Source organism: Ovis canadensis, chromosome 1 (genome assembly GCF_042477335.2).
Source record: "Ovis canadensis isolate MfBH-ARS-UI-01 breed Bighorn chromosome 1, ARS-UI_OviCan_v2, whole genome shotgun sequence".
Classification (NCBI taxonomy): domain Eukaryota; kingdom Metazoa; phylum Chordata; class Mammalia; order Artiodactyla; family Bovidae; genus Ovis; species Ovis canadensis.
Window position 1 is genome coordinate 37,429,460 of NC_091245.1, and position 26,341 is coordinate 37,455,800.

A 26,341-nucleotide genomic window follows, 5' to 3' on the forward strand; every position below is an offset into this window, starting at 1 on the left:
ACAACCCCCCATCCAAGAGGGGGGCTCCAAGGCCCAGAGCACGTGTAGCCCCCGTGGGAGGCATCAGACCAACAAGGAAGCAGTTGGAACCGATGGAGACGTTCCCAGTACACAACCAAGCAGAGCAGGTTTGTCGAGGAGGCTCCACCCGGGGCCTATCCGAGCAGCCTGTCCTCGCTGTTTCTCATCAGATGCTGGGTAAGTGGCACCCAGCCCGGTGGCCTGTCCTGGTGCCATTCTCACCAGGGCTACCAGGCCCCACCTCCAAGTTCCTGGCAGCCTTGGATCTCCTTGCAGTTTACACTAGCCACTGCCGGGAGCTCCCTGAGTCCTCTGCGTGACCTTGCAGTCAACCTCCTCCCCAGACACTGCTGTGAACATTGTGTTCTGGGGGCACACGGGCCAGCATCTCCTGTTCTCCCTTCACTTGGCTCTGATCTCTCCCTGTCCTCAGGGCTCCAGACTTCCTCTGCTGTTGTCTGGCCTGGTGACTCTCAGGGTCCCTTTTACTTCAACCATTTTGCCTCATTCCTGCCAGTTTCGCTTGCACATTAACCTGTCCCTGAGCCCACAGGGGGGCTCCGGGCCCGCCCAGGGCCGGTCCCCTCCTTGTGCAGTGGTCGCTGGTGACGCGACCTTCATGCTCGGCCTGCCCCTGTCACTCAGGCAGTCACTCGCTTGCCTGCCCTGGTCCCTTGCTCCCTGTTCCCCATCCCTGGCTTTGAGACCAGCTGCAGCCTATTGCCTGCCTTTCACTGACTTCTGTTTGTCCCCCGGGGCCAAGGGCTCCCCTAGTCTGACCCCCACCCTACCTGCCACTCCTTGGGGAGGAGCAGACCCTCTGGCCTCTCTGCCCCGCCGCCTCACCCAGTACCCGCCTCCCCTCCTTCTCCCAGGCCCTCTGCTGTGAGGTGAGAGCTGCATGAAGCTTGCATTAGCAGCTGTGGCCAGAGGGAAGGTGTTGACCTTGTGGGACCTCACGCTCTGGACTGAAGGGAGAGGGAGTCACAGTGAACTCCACATCCTCTCTTGACCAGAGGCACAGGCTGGGCTTCTCCCGAGGAAGTACACGCGGGAGTTCTCGGAATCCAGCCCATCCACATGTGGGTTGGAGGAGTGTCGTTGTGCCTGGGAATTAGGACCCCTGCCCCCAACCATTGGGAGAAGGCAGTACTCGTGCCTGGAAAATCCCAGGGACGGAGGAGCCTGGTGCGCTGCAGTCCGTGGGGTCGCTGAGAGTCGGGCACGACTGAGCAACTTTACTTTCACTTTTCACTTTCATGCATTGGAGAAGGAAATGGCAACCCACTCCAGTGTTCTGAGGAGCCTAGTGGGCTGCTGTCTATGGGGTCGCACAGAGTTGGACATGATTGAAGCGACTTAGCAGCAGCAGCCCCCAACCATTAGCTCTCCATCCTGGGCCTGCAGCTCTGGGCCTCAGCATAGGCTCCCAAGGAATTGCTGCTCTCCGCCAGCACTTTGCGTCCTTCCTGACAGCCCCTCCTTGAGGCCTGGGATGGGGGCCATCTGGAGCTAGCCTCCTCTTCTTGGAATGCAATAAAGGCAGATACTGTGCACCCAGAAAAAAAAATCCAGGACTTTGTAATTATAAGGGGCGACTTGATTCTTAATGATTACAGGAGCATTCCCAGGCTGAACCAACTTATGTCTGGAAATCCCAAGGCCAGAGTGAATGCGGAAAACAAAGATTGACTGAACATCCCTAAGGGCGCCGGAGACACAGAGGAAAGGAGGTCAGAGTCCCTGCTGTCTTCCCTGGCAGGGAGGTGGGGAGCAACACAAGAAAACCATCTTTCCAGGAGGATCAGAGAACTGAGGCGGGAGAGTAAGAAAGGGTGTTTGAAGCCAGCCTGGGGGCGAGGGGGCGGGGGTGGGGCTTTCCTGAACTGAAGAGTCTCAAGTTGAAGGTTACGATAGCGGGTGCAGAAGAAGCAGAGCAATCTAGATGGAGGAGGAAGCTCTCTCAATGGCATATATGTGTAAACAACTTTGGGAGCTGCAGGAACCTCTTGAATTCATTCCTCCTCCCCAGCTCCACTTCCACTCTTCCACCGGTGAGCAAGGTCAGACTCTCATCCTCTCTCACCTGGGTTACTATCGCCGCCTTCTTACTGGTACTGCCGTCTCCTGCCCTCCGATCATAGCCTTCTCTGCCTCCTCCCTCCCAAGTCCGTCCTCTACTGAGTAATCTCATTCTCACTCCTTTTCCCAAAACCCTGTTAAGGGGCCTCCCCAGCAGGATGAAATCTACTCAATTTAGCACAGTAGCTAGTGTCTGTGTGAGTAATCCTGCTCCCTGCAAGGCTATGTCTCTCCCACCCAACCCCCTCGCCTTGTGTTCGAAGGACACAAAACAAAAATCTGAGTGTCATCTGAGTGTAAGGCTGTGTTGAATGCTTTTGCTTTGCATTTATGTCATTTATTCTCTTTTTACAGATAGGTTGAAAAGCATAGCCAATTATGGGACTTCCCTGGTGGTTCAGTGGTTAAGAATTCACCTTGCAATGCAGGTGATGTGGATTTGATCCCTGGTTGGGGAACTAAGATTCCACCTGCCTCTGGGCAACCAGAGAAAGCCCCCGTGCCACAACAAAAAAAAAAAAGGAAGAAATTTTAGAAAATAATAAAAACAAAAGTGTAACCAGTTTGACCCTACACCCATGCTCTTTCTAGGGCTGTAGTTTGAATTAAATTTATGTTCAGACTTTTAAACTAATGATCTAAAAACTGTAGAAACAAACCTATATGTAAATTGTATAAAAAGAAAAAAAATGTTTACAATTATTGAATTTTATTACAATTAAATCTCCTTAAAAAACTGGAATTGACACCTGACACTGTGTTTGGCTCCAGCTCCCCCATCTGACCTCACCTCCTATCAGCCCTCCTCCTGCTCTGTGCTCCAGCCATTCAGCTGTTCCTCTGTCAGGAAGCAATTGTCCATCAAGTTCTTTCTTGTCTCTCTCTCTTTTTTTTTTTTTACTTCACTGACAGCTTTGTCAGGATCTCGCCTCTTCAGAGAGGACTCCCCTGACCAGACTCTAAGATAGCCCCGTTGTATTTGGTTTCTATTTCCTGTTGCCCTTGCCACTACCTAACATAGCTGCTTATTTATTTGTTATTTGTCATCCTTATTCCACAGAGTTCTATAACTGTAGAACCTTTATTTCCAGAACTTAGAACAGTACCTGACATGCAATAGACACACAGTTTTGAAGAATGACTCCCAATACGCCAAGGCTTGGTTATGACCCGACTGAGAGCACTATAGGAACTGAAGCACATGGGGGCGTGCAGAAGGCAGACTCTGCAAGGACAGGAGAGGCATGGAGATCAAGTGAGTGGCCTTCACCTAGTGCACTTAGGGAACAGGCCCACTAAGGTCACCTCAGATGCTTGGATGGGAGTCGTATCAATTACGGAGACAAATACCTGATTTTTTAATCCTGAGTGCCTGGTACAGAGTAGACACTCAACAAATGCTTAAAGTGTAAGTGAATTCTAGAATTTTATGGTTGCCTCAGTCTGCCTCCAGCTAGCTCAGCTCACGTTCTGAGTGCAAAGGCTGGTCAATGATTTTACAAGTTGTTATTGCCTAAGTATGCATCTTTTCAATTCTGCACTTAAAGTGGCAGCATGAGCAATCTGATTTCTGGTTCCTTTATTGGGTAGAAACTTTCTTGTAACTCTCAAGGTTGGCTCAGATCCAGCCAAGGAGTCTGGGAAGCTGAACACTGAATGACTGTTCCAAAGGCCTTCTCTATAAAAGTGGTTAGTGTTTTGGCAAGCTTGTTGGAGATTCTTCACTATGGGAACCACTTTACTTCTCAAGATGGCTTGAAATAGCTGGATGGTCAGGGGGCACATTCTGCAGCAGAGTTTTTCCATTTACAGGTTAGCGATGGTTTGCGGTGGCCTTCAAACCTCTTCAATGCAGTGGTTTCTTAAAGGAATGTAATAAGTTACACCAGCTTTTTAAAATAAGATATATTAGAATAGAAACTATAATTGGCAATCTAGAATCAAAAATGTATTTCAAAAATGAAGGCAAAATAAAGACATTTTTAGACAGCAGATGCACACTAAAGAAAATGCTAAAGATGTTCTTAGCAGAAGGCAAATGAGCCCTCACAGAAGCACAGAGATACAGGAAGGAGAGAAAAGGAATAGAAAAGACGAATTTTAGAGAAACTAGTGTATAAAACACACAGACAGTTAAAATATATGACAACAAAGCACAAATTTGGGAGGATATTAAATGGAGTAAAGATGTTCTAAATTCCTTGCATTTCTCATCTTACATATAGTGTTAACTATTATATATGTAATGAATGTAATATATAATTTTTTATCATAATATCACAGTTGTGATGTTAGATTTTGAAAGTCAAGGGTGCATGTTGTGAGCTTCCCAGGTGGCACTAGTAGTAAAGAATCCGCTTGCCAGTGCAGGAGACATAAGAGAGATGGGTTTGATCCCTTGGTTCGGAAAGATACCCTGGAGGAGGGCATGACAGCCCATTCCAGTATCCTTGCCTGGAGAATCCCCATGAACAGAGGGGCTTGGTGGGTGCCACTCCATAGGGCCGCAAAGAGTCAGATGTGACTGAAGTGACTTAGCAGGCACTCATATCCTAGGGATACGCAACCTAGCCTCTGAGAGTCAGAGAAGGCTTCATATCGGACAAGAGCTCTAAGTTAAAGGGTGAGCTGGAGTAATCCAGTTGATGGTGAGATGTATAGGGGATAAGATATGGTGTATTCCACTCAGGGCAAAGAATGTATTCAAAGGCTTAAAGGTAGGAGAAATTTATCTCTGCTCCAGGAATTGAAAGACCTTCAGTGTATCAAATAGAAGAGGGCAGAGTCCCAGAGAGAAGAGGAGAAATGCTATGAAGGAAGGAGGCCATAGATTTGTTTGGTTGACTTTTCCATTTCTTGCTCACCTTTACTAACAGATGTTGATACTGTGAGTGATGCTGAGGTAGTGTTAGTATATGGTTTATCCCCCTCCTCTGCTCTAAGTAGACCCTGGAGTCCTGTAGAGATGCCCCTGGACCGTGTCAGGAGGTAAGGTAGGTGGCAGAAGCAGCTCCTCTCCCTCATTATCTATTTTTAAACCACCATTGCTGCCAGAGCAGCCTTTTTGCACTTACCTGATTTACAAAATTAATTTCTGTGTAATATTTCATCCAAAGACACAGTTCTACTGCTTAAAATGATATCTGTGTATATTTGTGTAAGAGAGTTTCCAAGAAATGAACTATTATTTTCATGAACTAAGAAATCTGCCTCTAGCAAAGGACACCAACTCTGTCCTCTAAAAGGTGAGCAGGAGTTGGGGGTCACATTGATAGCAAGGCCAGATGTTTCCAGCGGGCTACAAGGGAAATGTGACCGCAATGTTCCTGGAGCTGAACTGCAAAAACTAAAAGAAGGGGGAGGAATGAGAGAAAGGGGAGAAGTCAAACACGTGAGTATGAGTGTTTGCAGGGAGCATGGAAAATGCTTATTCTGAAAGAAGAGAGGCTGCAGAAACTCAAATGGAATCCTTCTGAGAGGACTTTCTGAGCAAAAACAAGCTTCTCTCTATTCCTTCTGCCTGTATCTCAGGGTCCAAAATGGTGAGCAAAACCCGGTATCTCTCTTCCCACCCAGCTTGTCATCACTTTCCCCACACCCCCAACCCTGACTGCGGGGGAGAGGATAATTTGAGTTTGGCAGAAAATGCAAAAGCAGTTCATTTTCCCAGACTTTTTGAAAAACAGCAATTAAAACCATCCCAAACACCTTGAAAATTAATGAACTGTTTTCCAGTTAGGCTGATCGCCTTGTGAAGACAATGAACTCACCTTGTTAATATACATTGGAACATTTACTCATTATTTGCCCATATCTACCTGTCTTATCTATCTTTATTTAAACTTTTACAAAGCAGTTGTTAAATTGTATGCCCCAGTAAATATGTTAACTTGGTACAATTTCATGGAGATTTATGCACCTGCAAAGTCGGATATATTAAGTTCCCACAAAAGCTTGGCTTTTGGGGTGTGTTCTTTCTAAAGACTCGGCGAGGGTACATTTTCGATATGGAGGGCAATACGCAGGGACCAAAATCAATGGACTTAAATTATTAAAATTCTAAGGACTCGCTACAGATCGGGTCAGGTATTATAAAACTTACAGTCCATCAATTTACTTTCAATATTAATTTTAGCCCTGGGCCTGGCCATGAACACCGCGAGAATGCAAAGCATGTGACGTCTCACTTAGAGCTGATGCAGAAGGGAAGTGACTCTGAAATATAGACCCTCTTGGCCTCTGGAGGAGATTTATGTGGCGAGGATCACGCTCCTCAGAGAAAGACTGCAGGTGAGTGGCAAGTCTGCATTATAAATGCCTGGGGTAACTATAAAAACATAAATGGTATCAGGTTATTGATTTTTTTTTCTTTCTGGAACCCACAAATTAGAAAAGTCACTGCTAAAAATCACCAGCCTCTCCACCAAATTTTAATTAAAGCATAAATAAATCATTTTGGCTGCTGCACTTGCATATAAACAAAGGGGGAGATGGCATCCTTACAAATGCTTGTCAACATTTGGTGACTAATGACTCACAGTGAAAATACAATCTGAAGCAACTGAATTGAAAGCAGATTCTGGAGCTAACTAATATCACATGCAAACCATCTAAAGCTATTATGTCTAGAGGCATTGAAACCACAGATCAGGTTTTTGGGGGTGGGTGGGGGGATGAGGATAATTTTGTTAAGTAGAGCAATACTATTTTTTGTTATTAAATAAAGTGAAGCCCTGTAATGAGATATTACAGCTGCTGCACTTTTGCCACGTGATGAAGAAATGGATACCTCATCCCTCACAGCAAACACTAACCATATGTTGCAATGATTCCAAATGCTGATTTTATTCCTAAATAAATACATAGCAAAATAGATATTTTGAAAATAAGGGTGAAAGAGGATGTTCTGGGCATTCCTAGATCTCATTACATCAGAAAAAGAAAGAAAGAAACCCTGAGATATTGACTACTAAAGGAATCCCCAGGGGATTTCCAGCATTGGCATGGGTGCAGCAAGCTCGAACCTGAAATCTGTGCTGTGCTCTGGCTTTTGGAGAATGGCACAGAACGGTCCTCTATGGGCATCGCTGGAGAGCACCTCTGGATTTCCCTCCGGAATCTGCTGTGAAGAGGAGGCAGTATAGGTGATCTTCCCTAAGCAGGAATCAAACCCGGATCTCCTGCGTTGCAGGCAGACTCTTTACCATCTGAGCCATCATGTTCCCCCTCAAATCTAGTCTCCCGGTTTTGCTATATTTTCCATTTCTTCTCACCCTTTCACAGGATGTCCTCCAGGAAGCTGCTGCTTCCTTTCTTGCATCATTCAATATTACCTCCCACCAAACAGTTCCATCAACATACACATACTATTCTTTCTTGCAATTTTAATTTTAAACTTTCTCTTTCCCTGCTCTTCCTTCCGACTGGGCTCATTTCTCTCTCCCTTTGCATCAGAACTCCTTGGAAAAGTTAAAAGTTACACGTTCCCTCCTCCCCCATGGTTTTAACAGCTTTTGGAATCAGAGCACCCATAAAACGAATACTTGCAATCGTTTATGTGAGTCTAGCAATGATTAGTAAGAGCAGGGCAAACTTGTAGCTGCTTCTGCTGGCCTTGTGAGATTGGGAGGCTCTAGCGGAACCATATGGCTCAGATAATGGGCTTTGGAGACTGAGTGGATTCAGATCCTGGTTCCCCTAATTATTAGCTGTGTGATCATGGGCAAATTTTTTTATGTCTCTTAAGTCTTACTTTACTCAGCTATATAATAGGAAAATAATAAATTTAACTGAGGATTAAAAAAAAAAAAGAGGAGGAGGCAGTGTGACACTGGGCTCTGCTGTGCTAGAGGAGGGGGATTTGACAGAATGACCTGTGGCCAACACATCTTAAAGCAAGGTTCTTCCTGGTAGGAAGGTGTACCTTATGCCTGCGGTCCCCACCTTTTTAACACCCAGGGACCAGTGTTGTGGAAAACAACTTTTCCATAGACTGGGGTGGAAGAGGGTGGTTTGGGGATGATTCAAGTGCATGACATTTATTGTGAACTTTATTTCTATTATTATTGCTTCAGCTCTACATCAGATCATCAAGTGCTAGATTCCGGAGGTCGGGGACCCCTGCCTTATGCAATTGTTCTTGCAGCTGCACCGGAAGAAGCTCAGAGAGAACAGGAAGTGTGTTGTCTACAGTAACACCTTGTTTGTCAAATAATAGTAAAGGAAGGGCAATTTTTCTTCATTCATTCATTTATTCCTCCAGTCAGGCAACATCCATTGTGTACTTAACCTTGTGCCATGCATGATATTAGCCGTTTGATAATATAGAAAAGCATAATGTGAAGTCTCCATCCTCAGGAAGAGTTCAACTTGAAAATAAAAATAGGTTCAGCACAACGTGGTAAATAATAGCAGCATCTTGAGGATAACAGGGGTCCAGAGGAAGGCAGACTTAACTTTGGGGGAAAAGTCATGGAGCCCAAGGAAAGTTTTATTCAGTGATGTCTAGGCTGAATTTTATCATGTGCACGTACACTTGCCAAGGAGAAAGATAAAAATTTCAAACAACTGGAGCTTAACCTTGTGTGTGCCGAAACGTTTCCCTTTACCAATTGTGAAAAGAAGGGAAAACTTATTTAAAAACACAAACACTTGTATCAAAGGCATAGAGAAGTCAGACTGTCTAAAGTTAAATTCCAGTTCTGCCACTTACCAGCCCTGGAAACGTGGACTGATGGATTAGCCTTTCTGCGCCTCAATTTCCTAATCTTTAAAGCAGGGGGAACAATAGTACATACTTCATGTAGTATTTTGGCTTCCCATGTGGCTCAGTGGTAAAGAATCTGCCTGCCAATGCGGGAGCCGCGGGTAGGATTCCTGGGTCGGGAAGATCCCCAGAGGGAAGAAATGGCAACCTACTCCAGTCTTCTCACCAGGATAATCCAATGGACCAAGCGGCCCTGTGGGCTACAGTCCATGGGGTCGCAAACAGTCAGATGTGACTGAGCAGGCAGGCATGTGCTATTTTAAGAAGTAAATGAGAGTTAATGCCTGTAAAGACCTTATAATAGTGCCTAACACGTAAAAACCATTGTAACCACATACACACACATTAATAGACAGTCCCACATTCACACACATTCTCATAGACACACATAGATTGTCATAATTATACTTGATAGCAAATGTTTATTGAACATTGTTTATGTGCCGGTTATCATGCTAAGCACTAAAAATAGAAAACAGAAAAACAGAGTCCCTGCCCCTAAGCAGCTCACCGTTTTTGCTTTTGTTTTTTAAGTATAGTTGATTTATGATGTGTTAGCGTCAGGTATACAGCAAAGTGATTCAGTTATGCACACACACACACACACACACACACACACACACACACTCTTTTCAGATTCTTTTCCCTTATAGTTTATTACAAAGCCCTGAGTAGAGTTCCTTGCGCTTTGCTGGTTATCTATTTTATATATAGTAGAATGTATGTGTGTTTGTGTTTTAGTTGCTCAGTTGTGTCTGACTCTTTGTGACCCCATGGGCTGTAGCCTGCTAGGCTCCTCCATCCATGGAATTCTCCAGGCAAGAATACTGGAGTGGGTTGCCATTCCCTTCTCCAGGGGATCTTCCAGTGTGTATGTATTAAATTTAAACTCCTAACTTATCCCCTCTTCCCCTTTGGTAACTGTGTTTGTTTTCTATCTTCATGGGTCTGTTTCTGCTTTGTGGGCTTCAGTGGAGCCCACAGTTTTAATTCACAATTTTATTGACTGCTAACTCTATCTTCAGACCTGAACATTTCACCTGATCACAAATGTCACCTCTTACAGAATCCTCACACTCACCATGTATGTGATCACACACTTCATCCTTTCTCCCTAAACCTGTTCTTGTTCCCCAGTTCCCTGATGTAATCGGCTACACCACCACCCAGTCAGCTGTCCAGGCCCAGAACCCAGAACTTATCCCTGACTCTGCTCTCTCCTCACCTGCAAGTCCGATCACCAAGCCTTTCCAACTATGTCTCTAAAAGTTCTTTCAACCCTGTCTCCTCTTCTGCATCCCGACATTGACTCCTGGAATTCAAGCCTTTGACACCGCCCTTCTGTATGACCACCAGAGCCCCTGAATCAGCCTCCAGGTTAAGCCATCAGGCACCCAACTCCCAGTGGAAATTTCCAAAACGGAATCTGGTGGCGACCTGCTCACAGTCCCTCAAGTGATCCTCATTGCTTACAGTGTATACAGCAAGACTCTCAGGGACAGTCATGGTCCAGCTGAGTCATGCATCATTACACCAAATGGTGCTGAACACCTCAAACCTCATCTTAAACTACTCTCTGTTTCATATTTTATCCTCCATCAAATGCAGCCACATTTGTCCCCACCACACTCACCTCTTTCCCCAGCCACCTGTATTGCACCCTCTGGGAAGGCTTCCCTGACTCCTCCTCCTGGTGAGTGCCCCTTTTGTATTCTCTCACTGCACACTTCACATTGCACTGTGAGTAATCACTAATTCTCTGAATCATTCTCTCTTACCACAGAGTCTAGCACAGCTAGAGAAGGAGCAGTAGCAATATTTATTGAAAGAATACAGTGCTTGATCAACTCTAACATGACTTTTCTGTGAGATGCACTTTTATTTCATGTTCCACTAAGGAAGAAAGAAAGGCTGCCAATTAAACTGATGCTACGTGTTATCACATCCCAGTTGCAGAGATGTTAAAATGGGAAAGAGGGGCTTCTTAGAATCCATGAACTATGATAGCTAAAATTGTCTTTGTGGGTTTAGCAGAGGCTTGTAGAGATTAAGGCCTGGGCTCTGGAGTCAGACCATTTACTGGGTGTCAGTCTGAGCAAGTCACACCCTTTCTCTATGCCTGGTATTTTTCATTTGTAAGATAGAGTTGATAATCGCACTGCTTCAATTTTGTCTGCTCCCATCATTCCTGCATTTTGAACTTTGAATCCTAAAGCCTTTGCCTTTCTTGAGTAGCCTGTTATGTAGCTTGGTAGGTAGATGCTTGTTTGTCTAGTGTCCTTTGGTGAACCAACCCTCACCCCATTCTTTGTTCTGCCCAATCCAGGTGACTCTGAGGGGACCAGTGACATCTGTCTCAGCCTGAAGGATGTGAGGAGGCTGAGGTAAAGGCAGGGGGAGGGTCGCACAGAGACAGCAGGCCTAACCAGTCAGAGCACATCATGCTACTTGACCGCAGTGACAGTCTCAGGCGAAAAAAGATACCACTAGGGTTTCCATGAAGGTTGAAAAGGTTAAAGTACAGAAAGTACTCTAAAGGCACCCATGGATTTTATGCGGGAACTAGAAATTTACTGAATGTAAGCTTTTTGAGAACAGAGATCTTTAACTGATTTGTTCGCTAATATTTCCAAGGGAAGGTCTTCCCTAGTGGTTCCGTGGTAAAGAATCTGCCTACGACGCAGGAGCCACGGGACACGCAGATTTGATCCCTGGGTCTAGAAAATCCCCTGGAGGGGGAAATGGCAACCCACTGCAGTATTTTTGCCTGGAAAATCCCACAGACAGAGGAGCCTGACAGGCTAAGTTCTTGGGGTCACAAAAGAGTTGGACACGACTTAGTGACTAAACAACAACAACAGCAACATTTTCTGGAGACCCAGGGTAGAGGCTGGCACATAGTAGGTACTCAGACGCACTTGCAGGATTAATGGACTCTAATGTTTCTGACTCTCTGTCTAGATGTAAGATGCCATTCGTGCTACTGGCAATGTGTTCACCTCTGTCTCCCACCTCCCTATTTCCTCCTTTGCTTTCCTTTCCTCCCTCTTGTCCTTCTTTCTTCCCTCTCCCCTTCTGTCTTCTCTCTTTATTTTCTTTATTTTGTTTTTCACTTCTAGTCTGCTATCACCTGAAAAGCAAAAACAGCTATCGCATTAGGATTGTTTTCTCAGCCTAAATAATGCCCCCCATCCCTGCGCATTTCCACTTGTCAACCCCTGTCCTTGTTCATCCCCTCCTGAGGCATGATCTCTGCCCACAGGGAACCCAGGTGTTTCTCCCTGAGCTCATCGGGACATTGCAATTGATACAATGTCACCAGTTTCCTCTGTGGTTTGCTCCTGGTGGTCTGGCACTGGCAACTCACTGCCCTCAGTTCCCAAGAAGGGCCAGGCATCCTGTCGGTCCTATTTTGCTGTGGCCTCTCTCCTGACTTGCTTCCATTCCCACTACCCATTCTTGGTTGATGCCACCACAGCCCCTGTCACCCTTTCTGTTGTCGCACAGAAGCACATCTTGGCGAGGAGGAGGGTTTCCCCCATGCAGCTCTCATTGGAGACCTACCGCCAGTAGGAGGTCACTCCTGGGCTCACCCTCACTGTCTGAGACCTCGAGGAGATTGGGACTGGACCATTGCTTACTGAGTATGAAGCCTAGGGAGGCCCCAAGGACAGTGTCCAAGGGAAAAAATCCCAGTAAAACCTCAGTCTACAGGAGTTGACCAGACAGGTGACAACAGGGAGCAAAGCACTGGTCTTTTTATTTGGGAGGGGCATAAATTCACTGAAGAGGGTGTGCCAGGCAGTCTGGGGAAGGAGGGAATAGACTTGGAAGGTGAGGTGTGCTGAGGTGAAAAAAGAAACAAAAGATCAGCAAGTTCCTGGCTGTCTGACCGTGGCCAGAGAGGGGATGAGGGCTGCTGTGTGGAGTTTCTCAGGAACCTGGATATGGGAGCAGTGCCCCCATCTCACCTGGATGTCCTCTGTCCCAAGCAGAGCACTTGGGCCTGGGCCTCCTGAAGGGGACAGTGACCATCTCAGCAATGACCAGAGGGGATCTCTGGCCCCACAGAAAGGCCTCCAAGAACTTTTCCTGGAAGGCCCGTGACTGAGGCTGAATTTCCTTCCAACATAAAAGTGATGGGAGTTCAGAGCTGTGTTTAAGTTGACTGAACAAAAGAAAGATTTTGCCTTGTGTGTGATGTGCCTATACACGTGAGTGTCTACTATGTGCTAGAAAATATAGTAGCATTATCAAACATATTTTATCATTTAAACTTCAAAACAGTGATTCTGTAGCAGTCAGGATTCAAACCAAATTTGCCTAACTGCAAAGTCTGTGGGTGTCTTAGTAAATAAAATCAAGATAAAGAAATAAGTTGTTGTGAGTGTTCCAGCACTTATGTTATATATGTGGCTTTTAATCCTCGCAATAAACATCATGTATTTTAAGTAGAAGAACACTTTCTGGGGTATTTTCTCTGGCTAGGACATCAATTCCTTGCCTGTTATGAAAAGCCCTGTTTGTATAGCAGGGCCTCAGCTTCTCACAGCCCTGAGTTATTCATCTTGTTCGAAGTGAACAGCAGAGAGCACAGAAACTGAAGTCTGAGTTCTAGATTTCCAGAAAAGAGACTCTCCCTGGTCCAGGACGAGCCAGTTGTTAATTCCTGTTCCAATCAGCTATGGGATCAGCTGCCCTCCAGCAGCTTAGCCAATCTAGTTCTCTCTTCCAGGGATTTGTAACTGGGCCTTAGAGATTCTAATCAGTCTGTACTGGCCATTTGAACTGAAGGCATGTAAGTGTAATACTGGAAAGAAACTGTAGTTGGCTGTATGCACCCTCGGAAGTGCTGGTGGTGGTTTAGTTGCTAAACCATGTCCAACTCTTGTGACCGCATGGACTGTAGCCTGCTAGGTTCTTCTGTCCATGGGATTTTCCCAGAAAAGAATACTGCAATGGGTTGCCATATACTCCTCTAAGAGATCTTCCCGACTCAGGCATCAAACCTGCATCTGTTGAGTCTCCTGCATTGGCAGGCAGATTCTTTACCACTGAGCCACCTGGGAAGCAAGTATTTATTTATTTACTTGGCTGCACCGGGCCTGTGCACTGCAGCAGGTGGGTTCTTTGATTTTCATTGTGGCATGTGGGATCTTTAATTACGGCATGAAAATTCTTAGTTGCAGCATGTGGGATCTAGTTCCTTGACCAGGGATTGAACCCCAGGCCCCCTGCACTGGGAGTGCAGATTCTTAACCACTGAACCACCAGGGAAGTCCACTGTTACAGTAACTTAACTACACTTTTCTTCTGATCATTAAGTGCTGGCTTTGGCCATGTTCATTTTCGAATGCTGTTATCTCTGCTGAGACTCGCAGCCCAGTTCTACGGTAAAATTTCCCCACCCACCTGTGTCAACCCTGAAAGGCAAATTCTCAAGAACGCCAGAGCCCCCTTCTCCAGGGCATGTCTTATAAACTTATGGGAGGGAATCTTGGAGAGGTGGTAGGTTCTCAATTCTTATGGAGTATATCCAGTCTAACATTCCTTCTCTCTGACTCTCTGGATTTTACTTTGGAAAAATTCTATCTTCTGCCTTACTAATTTTCTCTTCAGTTACCTCGAATCTGTTTAATCCATGAGCTCTTAATTTTAATTATATTTTTCATTCCAGAAGTTCTATTTCATTGTTTTCCAAGTATAATAAGTCTTTTTTACAGTTGCCTCTTATAGACATTTGAAAGTTTATCTTTTATTCTTTGAAACAGAAGAATACTTCTTCCATATCTGAGAGCATGACAATTTAAAGGGTCCAGTGTTGTGGCGAAGTATGTCTTGCTATGATCCCCACCTAGGGAAACCCATGAACTTAGTCTTCTTTTCTCTGTACTCTGCAGGCAGGGAAAAATCAAAGCTCAAGAGCGAAAAACAGCAAACACTCCCGGGATAAAAGCTTTCTCTGAGCCTTGCTTTCATTTCTGGGATCCTTTCAAAACGTGACTGGATAATTTCTTCCTACTCTACCAGCTCTTAGACGTCATCCAGCAATCTTAAAAGATTTTGTAAAACCTAGCATTTTTAGTTGTTTTCATCAAGAAAACAAACCTAGATATCTAGCCTGTAAATATGACTGAAAATGGAAATCTCATGATATTTTTTTGAGGTCAGGGAACTGAAAACTACAAAGGCCGTGCCAGTCTATGACCAAGAAGAAATCCAATATAATTTTTAAAAATACTATGTTTTTTGTGTGGCTCATTTTATGGTTCACAAAGTATTAGTACTTTACCTCCTGTCTGTTTTTTTTTTTCTCTCCATTCCAACATCAACCATCCTAGTTCAGACTTCACTGCCTTTAGCAGCCTCCTATCTGATTTGTGACTCTCAGCTTCTCTCTCTAATTCATCTTGCTGGCATAACATTCCTAAAAACAATTCCACTACCTCACTTTCTTCTTTACAAATATCCTATAGCTACCTATTGCTTATTGGATAAAAATCACTTTTCATCCTAAGAGGTAACATGGTACTACATGAAGATTGATATTTATCTAACTTGAAGCCTTAATGCAAAAAACATATGCATCTGAAGGACCTAAATCAACACTGATTTCTTCCCTGAATTATTCCCTACTAACCTTGCTCTCTATTATTTTTCTTCCCTGAGCCATGAAGAAATTTATGTAGTAACACAAGGTCTATTATTCTTTAACAGCTTTATTGAGATACAATTAACATATCACGATTCACCTATTAAAAGTGTACAAGTCAATGGTTTTAGTATGTTCACAAGATTGTGTAACTATCACCACAATCAATTTTAGAATATTTTCATCAATCCAAAAGAAACCACCCACACATTGGCAGTCACTCCCAGTTTCCCGTCAGTCCTCCAGTCCCTAGGAAACTACCAATCTACTTTTACCTCTATGGATTTGCTTATTCTGAACATTTTATATAAATGGAATCATATGTGGTCTTTGGGGAGTGGATTCTTTTGGTTAGTATAGTATTTTCAAAGTTTGTCCCTGTTGTAGTATATATCAGTACTTCATTCCTTGTTGTAATTAAGCAACATTCCATTGTATGAATATACAACATTTTATTTATTCATTCATCAATTGATGGATATTTAGGTTTTTTCCATTTTCTATTATGGATAATGCTGCTGTGAACATTCGTTATTATGGATAATGCTGTTATGAACATTATCACAGACATCTAAGCTGGTGTGATGTGCTGTATCACTGTGATTTCCATTTGCAGTTCTCCAATGACTAATGATGCTAAGCACATTCTCATCTACTTGGTGGCCATTTATATATCTTCTTTGAATAAATGTCCATTCAAATTCCTTGTCCATTTGAAAGTGGGTTGTTTGTCTTTTTATTACTGTGCTGAAAGAGTTCTTTGTTCTTTCTGGTTATAGGTTCCCCATCGATCTGATAACTTACTAACATTTTCTCCCATTTTGAGCACTGTATTTTCACTTTTGTGGTAGTGTTGTTTGTAACCAAAAGTTTTAAAGTTTTATATAATCCAACTTATCTATTTATGATTTTGCTGCTTTGCTTTTAAGAATCTAATACCTAATCCAAAGTCATAAAGATTTGTAATAGCTGCTTTGAAGGTGCTTGCTAGGTAGGTCGCTAGGCTTATCATGGGAGTTCCTAGAAAGGCAGCTTCTAGTGACTGGTTTTGCCCTCTGTTACTTTGCATGTTATATAATTTTTATTGAAGACTAGACATTTTAAATATTAGATTGTAACAACTCTGAATATTAATCCCCCCACCCAGTTGTTGCTGTTTGCTTGTTTGTTTTGTAACTTGGCTGAACAAACTTGACAGACCCTAATTCTAGTGCATTCTGCAGCCTCTGACACCCCTGGTCAGACCTTTCTCCATTCATTTTTATCTTTCATCCTGGCTTCCTTGGGGTCAGCCTTGAGTTGGCATCAACCACTTGTCAGTGAAAAGTTGCGCTTAACCCCTATAGGTAGGTCAGGGTTTACCCTTCAACAGTGTGTGTATGAGGTTTGGAGATCGCTATTACAATCGGAGGAGGAAATGGCAAACCACTCCAGTATTCTGGAGAATCCCATGGAGGGGAGCCTGGCAGGCTACAGTCCATGGGGTCACAAAGAGTCAGACACGACTTAGCAACTACACAGATTACAATCCAGGGAGCTCTCTTTTTTCTTTCTTCTCGTCCCATGTCCTGTGAGGTACTATAGTATGGAGGCTCCCGCTCTGACCCTTTCCTAGAGTTGCAGCCTTGGGCATTCACACAGGCTTCCAGATGGCCAAGGGCACGTGTGATTTTTGTTTTTAAACCTGGTTTTCTAGGAGTCACCGCTGGGTTAGAGTAGCTTATTGCTCAGTCAGTGCTGAGTCAGAGGCTGTGTTGAAAGCCTTTGTGCTGGTGTGGCTTCTGCCGGAGGTTAATAGCTCTGCGTACAGCTTGAGAGGCACTTTCAAGTCCGCCCCACATCCCACTCTGATTGTTCCTGACCAGCACAGCCTAGCGCATACGTGCGTCCTTTCTGATTCCTCTGTTGACTGTGTTCCCATAGCTCTCCTGGTAGCTGTCTTTCTTTGCTTGCTCTCTATGACACGCCTGCTCTGCCACTGTTCCTGTACTGTGGAGCTACGAGCTTCTTAATCACTCTCCATCAAGACCCCTGAGCTTCCCAGGAGGCTCAGACAGTAAAGAATCCACCCGCCAATGCAAGAGACCTGGGTTCGATCCCTAGGTTGCGAAGATCCCCTGGACAAGGGAATGGCATCCCACTCCAGTATTCTTCCCTGGATAATCCCATGGGCAGAGGAGCCAGGCAGGCTACATTCCATAGGGTCACAAAAGAGTCGGATATGACTAAGCGACTGGTACACACAGACACACACACTCCTCATTGTTTTGAGCACTCCACAGTATGGAGTTCCCCACACTGTTCCAAATGAAATCAATCCCTCAGGCAGAGCTATGGGATTCTTCAGTCCTCCTGACCTGGCTTTGTCTGGGCAGAAACCCTGTGCCCCTGCAGCAGAACTAGGGACAGAGACTTGTTTTTACCAGAGTGATACCCTTGCTCTGTGAGTGGGCACTGGATGAGGTGGTGGCCCCTGATCTCCTTGGCTTTCCCCTCCTGACACAGAACCTCCCCCCTTTAAGCAAGTTGGAATGGGGGTGATTGGCCTCCAGAGTCCTCAGCCTCTGCACCTGGAGGGAAGCAGCCATCTTACGAGCCTGAGCTGGGTGAGGAAGAGGAACTCCATCCTTTTAGCCATGCCTACCCAGAATAGAGCTTCTGGAACGTGGGGCTGGGGAAGATACGAAATGGCAGCCTGCCCCTCCCTGGGTGTAATTGCGCTGTAAACTGGAGGCCGGAGGGACAGGGACCCCTGTCTTCTTGACTGCCTGCGGTTGGAGCAGAGCTTCTATAACGTGAAGCTGTAGAGAGGGGTGAAAGAGTGGGTTCTGGCTCAGATGTCACGGACTTTCGCTGATCTTACCAAGATTTAGTAGATTTTCTTGAATGAATCTTTCTCCCTTTGCTGTATGCCCTCAGGAAAATTTTCGGAGACTTTAAGTGATTGTCTTTTTAAATTTTCACCAATGATTTGTCTTCCTTATTCCTCTTTCTGAAAGTTTTGAAGCCACACAGTCTATTACTTGGTTAGAGAGATAGACTCTATACATTCACTTGACAGATATTTATGGAGTTTCAACTATGTGTCAGGCAATGATTCTGGTACTGGTTGACCTCTATTAACTTACTGTTTCAGAGGTTTACATGTATCTAACACTCATATCTCTCACGGAAGAGAGTGAGCCTCAAGGAAAGGGCCATGTCTCTCTGGTCTTTGTAAATCACTATGGGCGCGCAGCACAAAGTGAAATGTATATGCTTGTGTTCAACTCATTCCTTCCTGATGTCCCTGCTTGATTAACAGTGCATTTTCAGGGCTATGCATTTTTTGCTGAAATGCTCATTTCCTCTTGTCTTTATTTAGCAAATCATTCTAGATTTTCTATTATTTGTCTCTGATTCCAAAGTCATTGGGTCATCAGGTTTGACTGCCTAACGTGAATTTGTTGTTGTAGTTTAGTTGCAAAGTTGTGTCCCACTCTTTTGCAACACCATGGACTGTAGCCCACCAAGCTCCTCTGTCTATGGGATCTCCTAGGGAAGAATACTGGAGTGAGTTGCTATTTCCTTCTCCAGGGGATCTTCCTGACCCAGGGATTGAACCCTGCTCCAATCTCCTGCATTGGCAGGTGGAATCTTTATCCCTGAGCCACCAGTGAAGCCCCTAATGTAAGTTAGGACTTTATATACGCAATGTCTCTAAGACTAGAATTTATCTCATGGTCAAAGGATGCCTATCCCATTTTGCAGATGGAGAAGCTGAGACTCAGAGAGCTTAAGGAGGGACTTCCCTGGTCCAGTGGCTAAGACTGTCTGTTCCCGATCAGAGGGCCCAGGTTTGAGCCCTGATCAGGGAACTAGATGCAAGCCACAACAAGTAGGGAAGATCCTATGAATGCACCTGAGACAAGGGGCAGCCAAAGAAAGAAATATTGAAATAAAAAGTCTTAAGGAACTCACCTCATGTTATAGGAAGTATGTGCGGAACATAGAGCTGCCTGCCTCCAAAGGCTGCTGTCTTTACGCCAGCCTACTCTGCCCCTTGACTTCTGAGAAAAGAGAACTACAACAAGTTTTAAAAAAATGATTTGCAACACCTTGAGTCATCTACAACAGCACGTGCTTTGGAAGTCTGCTGATTTTCCCAAAGCAAATACACGATCTGGCCTCTTCATGCTTGTTGCACACAAAATGACTAATGAAGAACCACAGGAGTGAAAAGGAGTGACCTCATTATGCCACCCCAAAACCCCCAAGTGACCCCAATTAAGGCAATGATCTGGCTGATTTACAAACATGCAGACCACAAAATGGCAAATGTAACTCAACCACAACCAATCTGGCCCTTGTTAGCTGTGTTATAACAAGAACTTGTATGAATATCATTATGAAACACTAATTTAGGACAAGAATTTTGCTGAATTCAACAACAACAAAAATAAAAGTCAAGAATGGTGAAGTATATGTTTTTTTTTTAATTGATTTGATCTGAACATCTTCAAAACCCTGCATTCTAAAGATCTTAGTCCTTCAACAAGATTTGAGAGGTTTAGTTGGATCTTACTGGTTGGTTCCTTCAAACTAAACTAATCTCACACGCTCTACACCAAGCTGCAGAATCAATAAAACAAGGAAGAGTAAAACTGGAAAGAATTTGAGTGGAAGCCTCTGAGGAAAATGTGGGTTTGTTTCCTTCCGTGGCAGGAAGAAAAGTTGACATTTTAGTAAATCGTATTAGACCATAAACTTATTAGGTGTTAGACTGCTTCTCCCCTAAGTTCTACAAAACACCTGGAATAGTATTATTTACCTATCAGGAGGTCATCAAGTATTAGCTGATTATTGCAGCCCAAATCTTCCCTTCACTGCCATAGCTGTTGGAACCAGGGTTAAGTTACTTTAAGGGTTTTCCCCTAAATCTGCTCTATTATCAGTCTTCACTTGCCATATGGCTTATTCATACCTTTTTTTCCCTTTGCATCTCTCTGGGAGTTCCAACATGGGATTGGAATGTCTCACATATAGCTTGAGCTGCTTTCTGGTTGCCTCTTCCTTCCTCTGGCTGCTGTGTCTGTTGCCTAGAGTGTGCTGTTTTTCTGCTTAACCATATTGCTGTCCTCTGGGTTGGACTGAGAGGGCCCCAAGTGTTGATTCTTTCCCCACAGGGGCTAAGTTTCCTATGCTGTTCATCGCATGGAAGGTAGAATAGAATTATGAGCCTTGGGACAGCTTACTCTTAGAAGGTGTAAAGGAAAAGTCCATCTGACTAGGCCAGTTTTTACTTACTAATCAAATAAGCTTTTCCAACTGTCCTGGGGATAGTGAATAAAGTGTAGTGAGAGGCTGAGAGTGTGACTTTCACTGAGTTCATTTCACAAAGAAGGAAACTTCAGGTGTGATGGAGAAGCACTCTAAGGCCTTCAACATGCTAATCCTGATCTGCCCTTGGCCTCTAATGCCACTGGAGCTCCTAGGTCTAGATCCAGGCTTTGACCTTTCCCTCTAATACTTCATTCCTCTCTCCTTCCCCCTTTTATGTACTATTATTTTCATAAGGAGGAGGGCCACAGCCAAATCAGGGCTGGATAGCCATGTGACCACCTGAAATTCTGGAGGGTTTTTTTTTTTTTTAATTACAAAAAGGGAAAACAAGGAGAATGGATGTCAGAGCAGAGTTCAGCAGTCTTTGCCTCAGGCAATATGAGTAGATCTTCACCCTGTGCTCCAAACCACTCTGCATTCAGATTCTGTTGCCAAGTGTGGATCACAGCCTCAGACTTCTCCCTCATTTCCTCTAGACTCCCAACGCCCCTCTCTGCAGTGTCTTCCTGCTCCCATTTTACCAAGCATCAAAGATATCTGTCGATAACAGAATCCCAACGGTAGACAAATTTCCATGTTCTTTCTTACTGTGACACATGAGGTTCAAAAACGCTGTGATGAGTGACAGAGGTGTAACCTTAGAATGCTCTGGGAACACATGGCAGGGACCCTGCATCGGACCCCCATGGGGAGGCAGAGACTGGAGAAGGCTGACGGTGATGTCTGGGAAGAGTTCTTCTTTTCTCAATAGTTATCTTTATTTATTTGACTGTGTCAGATCTGATGACACAGGGCATATGGGATCTTTGATCTTTATTGAGGCATGTAGGCTCTAGTTCCCTGATCAGGGATCAAACTCTGCATCGAGAGTGTGGAGTCTTAGCCACTGGACTGCCAGGGACGTCCTGGAGAAGAGTTCATAAAGAGCAAGAGCTTGTCAATGAAAAGGCATTATGAACAACAAGAAGAGTATGTGCAAGAACCAGAGCGATGAGGGCATTTGCAGAATAGCAAGTAGGACCTACTGCATGAGCCAAGTTTCGGTTGGAATGAGGATGTTTATAGAAGATGAGGCTATGGAGGTAGATAAGAAGCAACTGATGAAGGACCTTGTAGACTTTACCCTGGGGATAAATGAGATCTACTGGTGAGCTTTAAGGGGTGACCCAAGTGCATCTGCATTTGCGAAAGACAGCTGTGATGGTTAGGTGAAGGGCGTATTGGAGAAGCAAGACTGGGCGCTGCTACAACAGTTAGGAGGTGATTAGAAAAAACCAAGGGAAAAAAATTAACAGCCTGAAGTAAAATAGTGATGTCTGTCTCCAAAGCTCACAGTTTTTCCACAATAATGATGGTTTTCTTCTCTATTTGTGTTTGTGCATGCAAGCATGCTCAGTCACTTCAGTCATGTCCAACTCTTTGTGACCCTTTGGGCCATAGCTGCCAGGTTCCTCTGTCCATGGGATTCTCCAGTCAAGAATGCTGGGGTGGCAATGTTCATCGCAGCACTGTTTATAATAGCCAGGACATGGAAACAACCTAGATGTCCATCAGCAGATGAATGGATAAGAAAGCTGTGGTACATATACACAATGGAGTATTACTCAGCCGTTAAAAAGAATTCATTTGAATCAGTTCTGATGAGATGGATGAAACTGGAGCCAATTATACAGAGTGAAGTAAGCCAGAAAGAAAAACACCAATACAGTATACTAACACATATATATGGAATTTAGGAAGATGGCATTGACGACCCTGTATGCAAGACAGGAAAGAAGACACAGATGTGTATAACGGACTTTTGGACTCAGAGGGAGAGGGAGAGGGTGGGATGATTTGGGAGAATGGGAATTCTAACATGCATACTATCATGTAAGAATTGAATCGCCAGTCCATGTCTGACGTAGGGTGCAGCATGCTTGGGGCTGGTGCATGGGGATGACCCAGAGAGATGTTGTGGGGAGGGAGGTGGGAGGGGGGGTCATGTTTGGGAACGCATGTAAGAATTAAAGATTTTAAAATTAAAAAATAAAAAAAAATAAAAAAAAAATAAAATAATATTAAAAAAAAAAAAGAATGCTGGGGTGGGTTGCCATGCCCTCCTCCAGGGGATCTTCCTGACCAAGGATTTGAACCGGCATCTCCTGTGTCTCTTGAATTGCAGGAGGATTCTTTACCCACTGAGCCACCTGGAAGTCTCATTCCATAATGGATTTGAGATGACTTTCACAAATTCACTAAGTCCAGTTAGCAAATGTGAATCCAAGTCTGCGAAGTTAGGTATATAAAAAGCATGTCTTGGTTTTTCAGATGTCAAGCTTAAAATCTAATCCAAGCCTGCTCTTACTGGGTAAGTGGACTGGCCACCCTTCCCACCTGGTGTTGTGCCAATTTTGGGAGCTCTGCTTCCCTCTGCTCTCTCTAAGGCCACAGATTAAAAAACTCCGGGAATCTCTTTGTCATTCTTGGGGAAATCCTCCTCTTTCCAAGTTCCCCCCAGAAGCCATTTCTCTCCATACGAGACACTTAACTCATCCTCCTTTAAGACTTTAGACTTCTAAACAAACCCAGAAAGGGAAGTCAGCCATAATTTTACCACCTGTAAAGCAAGAAGGCACAAAACTTGCATGATACTTTCATCAGAGAAGAAGGAAGTCATGAATTCACATGTCAAAAATGGTCCTGTCGTGATAGCATGTGATTATTTCACGTACAAATAACTCATGGCAAAGGGAAGATAAAATAAATTAAAACTAGTGAGAGAGTTCATGCCTTGAAAACTGTAAACACTTTTCAAAATAAGAGCCAGGTTTCAGCTCTGAGCTATTTAGTCATCAAAGCACAAAATGAACACAGATTAATATTGCAACGGTCCATGGCATCCACTAAAGAAAGCACATCTGTTTTTCAGGAGCAACATGGTTTTTACTTGCTCCTGGGATGAGAGGAAAGTTCCTTCACTGCATCCATGTAGAGTGCACACTGCGTGATACAGACAACCCCACGTTCCACATCATCTTTCCAATAATTACTTCTATCAGATCATTTCTTGTAATGATATAGGCACCAGACACCTGCTCTAGACAGGAACACAGGTAAATAGAAAATTGCTGCATGTGATTAAAGTAGTGGAAGTGCTGTACAAAGAGCAAAGGAAGTGCTTTTTCAAGTTCCCAGAAGAAGGAAGGATAGAGGGAGCCCAGCATCCAAAGATCCTGGGGCTGGAATGAGGATGGAAAATGCTCAGGTCATAATAACTGGACAAAATAGTCTCATACTCAAACTTATACAAAGTATTGACAGGAAGTACATTAATTATTATTAGTTGTTTTTAGGTGATCATATTGTGGATGATTTTCTATATTTTGTTTTCAGCTTATCTACATTTTCAAATTTTTATGATGAGAAAGTTATTAATATTTAGAGGCTAGTTTTAGTTGTAACCGAAGACCCCATAAAAGTAGCTCTTAGCTTTTGTCACGCATGATGTAACCCAGAATGAAATGATATGAGATCTGGGATTTGCTTCAGAATAATGTGGGGCAGAGGAAAAGTGGACAAGGCCACCGATGAGTCAAGACTGGTCATGAGTTGCTAATTGTTTAAACTAGATGATGGATGGGTACCTGGGGATTCATTACATTGTACTCTCCTTTAGTATATTCTTTAAATTTTCTGTAACAAAAAGCTGAAAAAGCAAACAAATAGATAAGGAAAGTGACCTTGGCACATTAACCCCTCCATGGTTCTGTTTCCTCAGTTGTAAAATGGAAATAATAAAAACGTCCACTGCATAAGGCAGTTAGAGGATTAACAGTGAATGTGTGTAAATTGCTCATAAGAGTGCCTGAGACTTAAGTGATAACTGTGACTGTATTGTGATTATGATGATATTATGATTGCTTAACTGGAGGCACAGTGACCTCTTCAGAGTCCAGGTTCCTTCTACCTTTCTACTTTGCCATCTCACGTGGGTTACTCACGCTCATGGTTATATGATGCTGAAGCTGTTCTAAGCCTCACCTCCTCTGTTGCCCTGTCTAGAAGCAGAAAAGAGGTGAGGCTCTGTCCTTTTGGTGTCCTTTTTTAAGACTCAGGAAATTTTCCAAGGAATCCCCTAGCAGGCGTCCCTGTGCTTCTCATTTGCCAGGATTGCATCACATCACCATACATAAGCGAGTAACTGACCAAGGGGATAGATCTACCAGCTGATGGTAAACTGATCGAAACTTACACCCTGGAGCTTTCTGAGGGCCCCTGCAGTGGATGGTACACAAATGCCAGAAGGAAGAAAATCATGGTTTCTGTTCAGAAGGAAGGCAATAAACAGTGGCTAACAAACAGTCAACAGATAGTGATTTCCTGTGGTGTGTTAGAAAATCATGAGTAGTTCTGTGGGCCTGGAGTCTTCGGTAATGTAGGAAACAAGAAAAGAGATGGGAGCTGATGGCAGGTGAAGGATAGGGTGCCATTCAGGAAACACTGCATTTTTTTCCAGGGGAGCCAGGAAGACTGAGGCACAGCAACTAAGGAAAACACAACAAGAAAAAATAGTACTAATTTTATTTTAACTTGGAGTTTTCCTGAAGATAGTGTATAATTCTATGCAAATTCTATATATATCACATGCAAATATACTTATTACTACCTCAAATTTTTTACACAACTGGATGTGGTCTTTGGAAAAAAAAAAAAAAAACGGTGGAAATAATAGACTCAGCAGTAATATCCCTAAGTGGGGAAGCAAGCTAGCCTTGGATTTGATATTTACATCTTAACATCATTTCCTACTAAGACTTTTTTTTTAGATTCTCTACTAAGGTCCTCTATGATTTGCTTTCAAGGACCTGGTGAATAGCCACAGCCCTCACCACAGTATCTACCCTCAGTGCTGAGTGTAATTAACCCTATGTGAAAATGAATTCCACATGGGTCATTTGAGGAAGGCAGAGCCTTTTAAGGTATTATTTAATTGCAAATGAGAAATGCATTATTTGATTCATTAAAGTATACTGTGATGCACAGAGGCTAACCTCAAGCTGATGAGCACTTTTCAAATTAAGATGCCGGGCGCTTCATTATTGGCATAAGTGTTGCTTACTGGAGGGCCTGCACATGTGATGAAATGCAAATGGGTCAGGAAGGAGAAATTAGGAAGTGTGCTTGTCACTTATGAGACTTTCTTGTATTTCTGAACAGGAAACCGTAACATCAGCCAGATCTTCACTGGAAGCTTAGGACTTTGTTAACAAGAAAGTCAAGCTGCTCCTCCTCCATTGGCAGAAATAGAGTACAATAAGAAGCTCTCTTTGTGGATCCAGTATGTATGAGGGTGTTCTCCTTGATGCACAGAGTCTGGCATAAGTTAAGTGTATATGCAAATTTGTTGAATAAATAAACAATACCAACCCTGGTTTCAGTCAAATTCCAAACCTGAGCAACTGAAAAATCAAAGTCTATTTTACATGGATCACTAATTGTATACTTCTTGTCGTGTA

General features: G+C 43.8%; 1 long non-coding RNA gene across 9 annotated transcripts; it reads left to right on the forward strand.

The window, feature by feature from the left end:
* The first annotated feature begins 1,192 nt into the window (after positions 1 to 1,192).
* Positions 1,193 to 26,251, forward strand: LOC138442230 (uncharacterized). Of its 9 annotated transcripts, none has more exons than XR_011257586.1 (8): positions 1,828 to 2,084; positions 6,239 to 6,393; positions 8,178 to 8,280; positions 9,611 to 9,740; positions 11,196 to 11,253; positions 23,008 to 23,123; positions 23,755 to 23,938; positions 26,043 to 26,251. It is a non-coding gene; the product is annotated as an uncharacterized lncRNA (long non-coding RNA). The 9 variants fall into 9 exon arrangements; XR_011257593.1 differs by lacking the exon at positions 23,008 to 23,123 and adding an exon at positions 23,154 to 23,193 and having other exon boundaries at positions 1,944 to 2,084; XR_011257585.1 differs by lacking the exons at positions 1,828 to 2,084; positions 9,611 to 9,740; positions 23,008 to 23,123 and adding exons at positions 1,545 to 1,754; positions 23,154 to 23,193.
* The last annotated feature ends 90 nt before the right edge of the window (positions 26,252 to 26,341 follow it).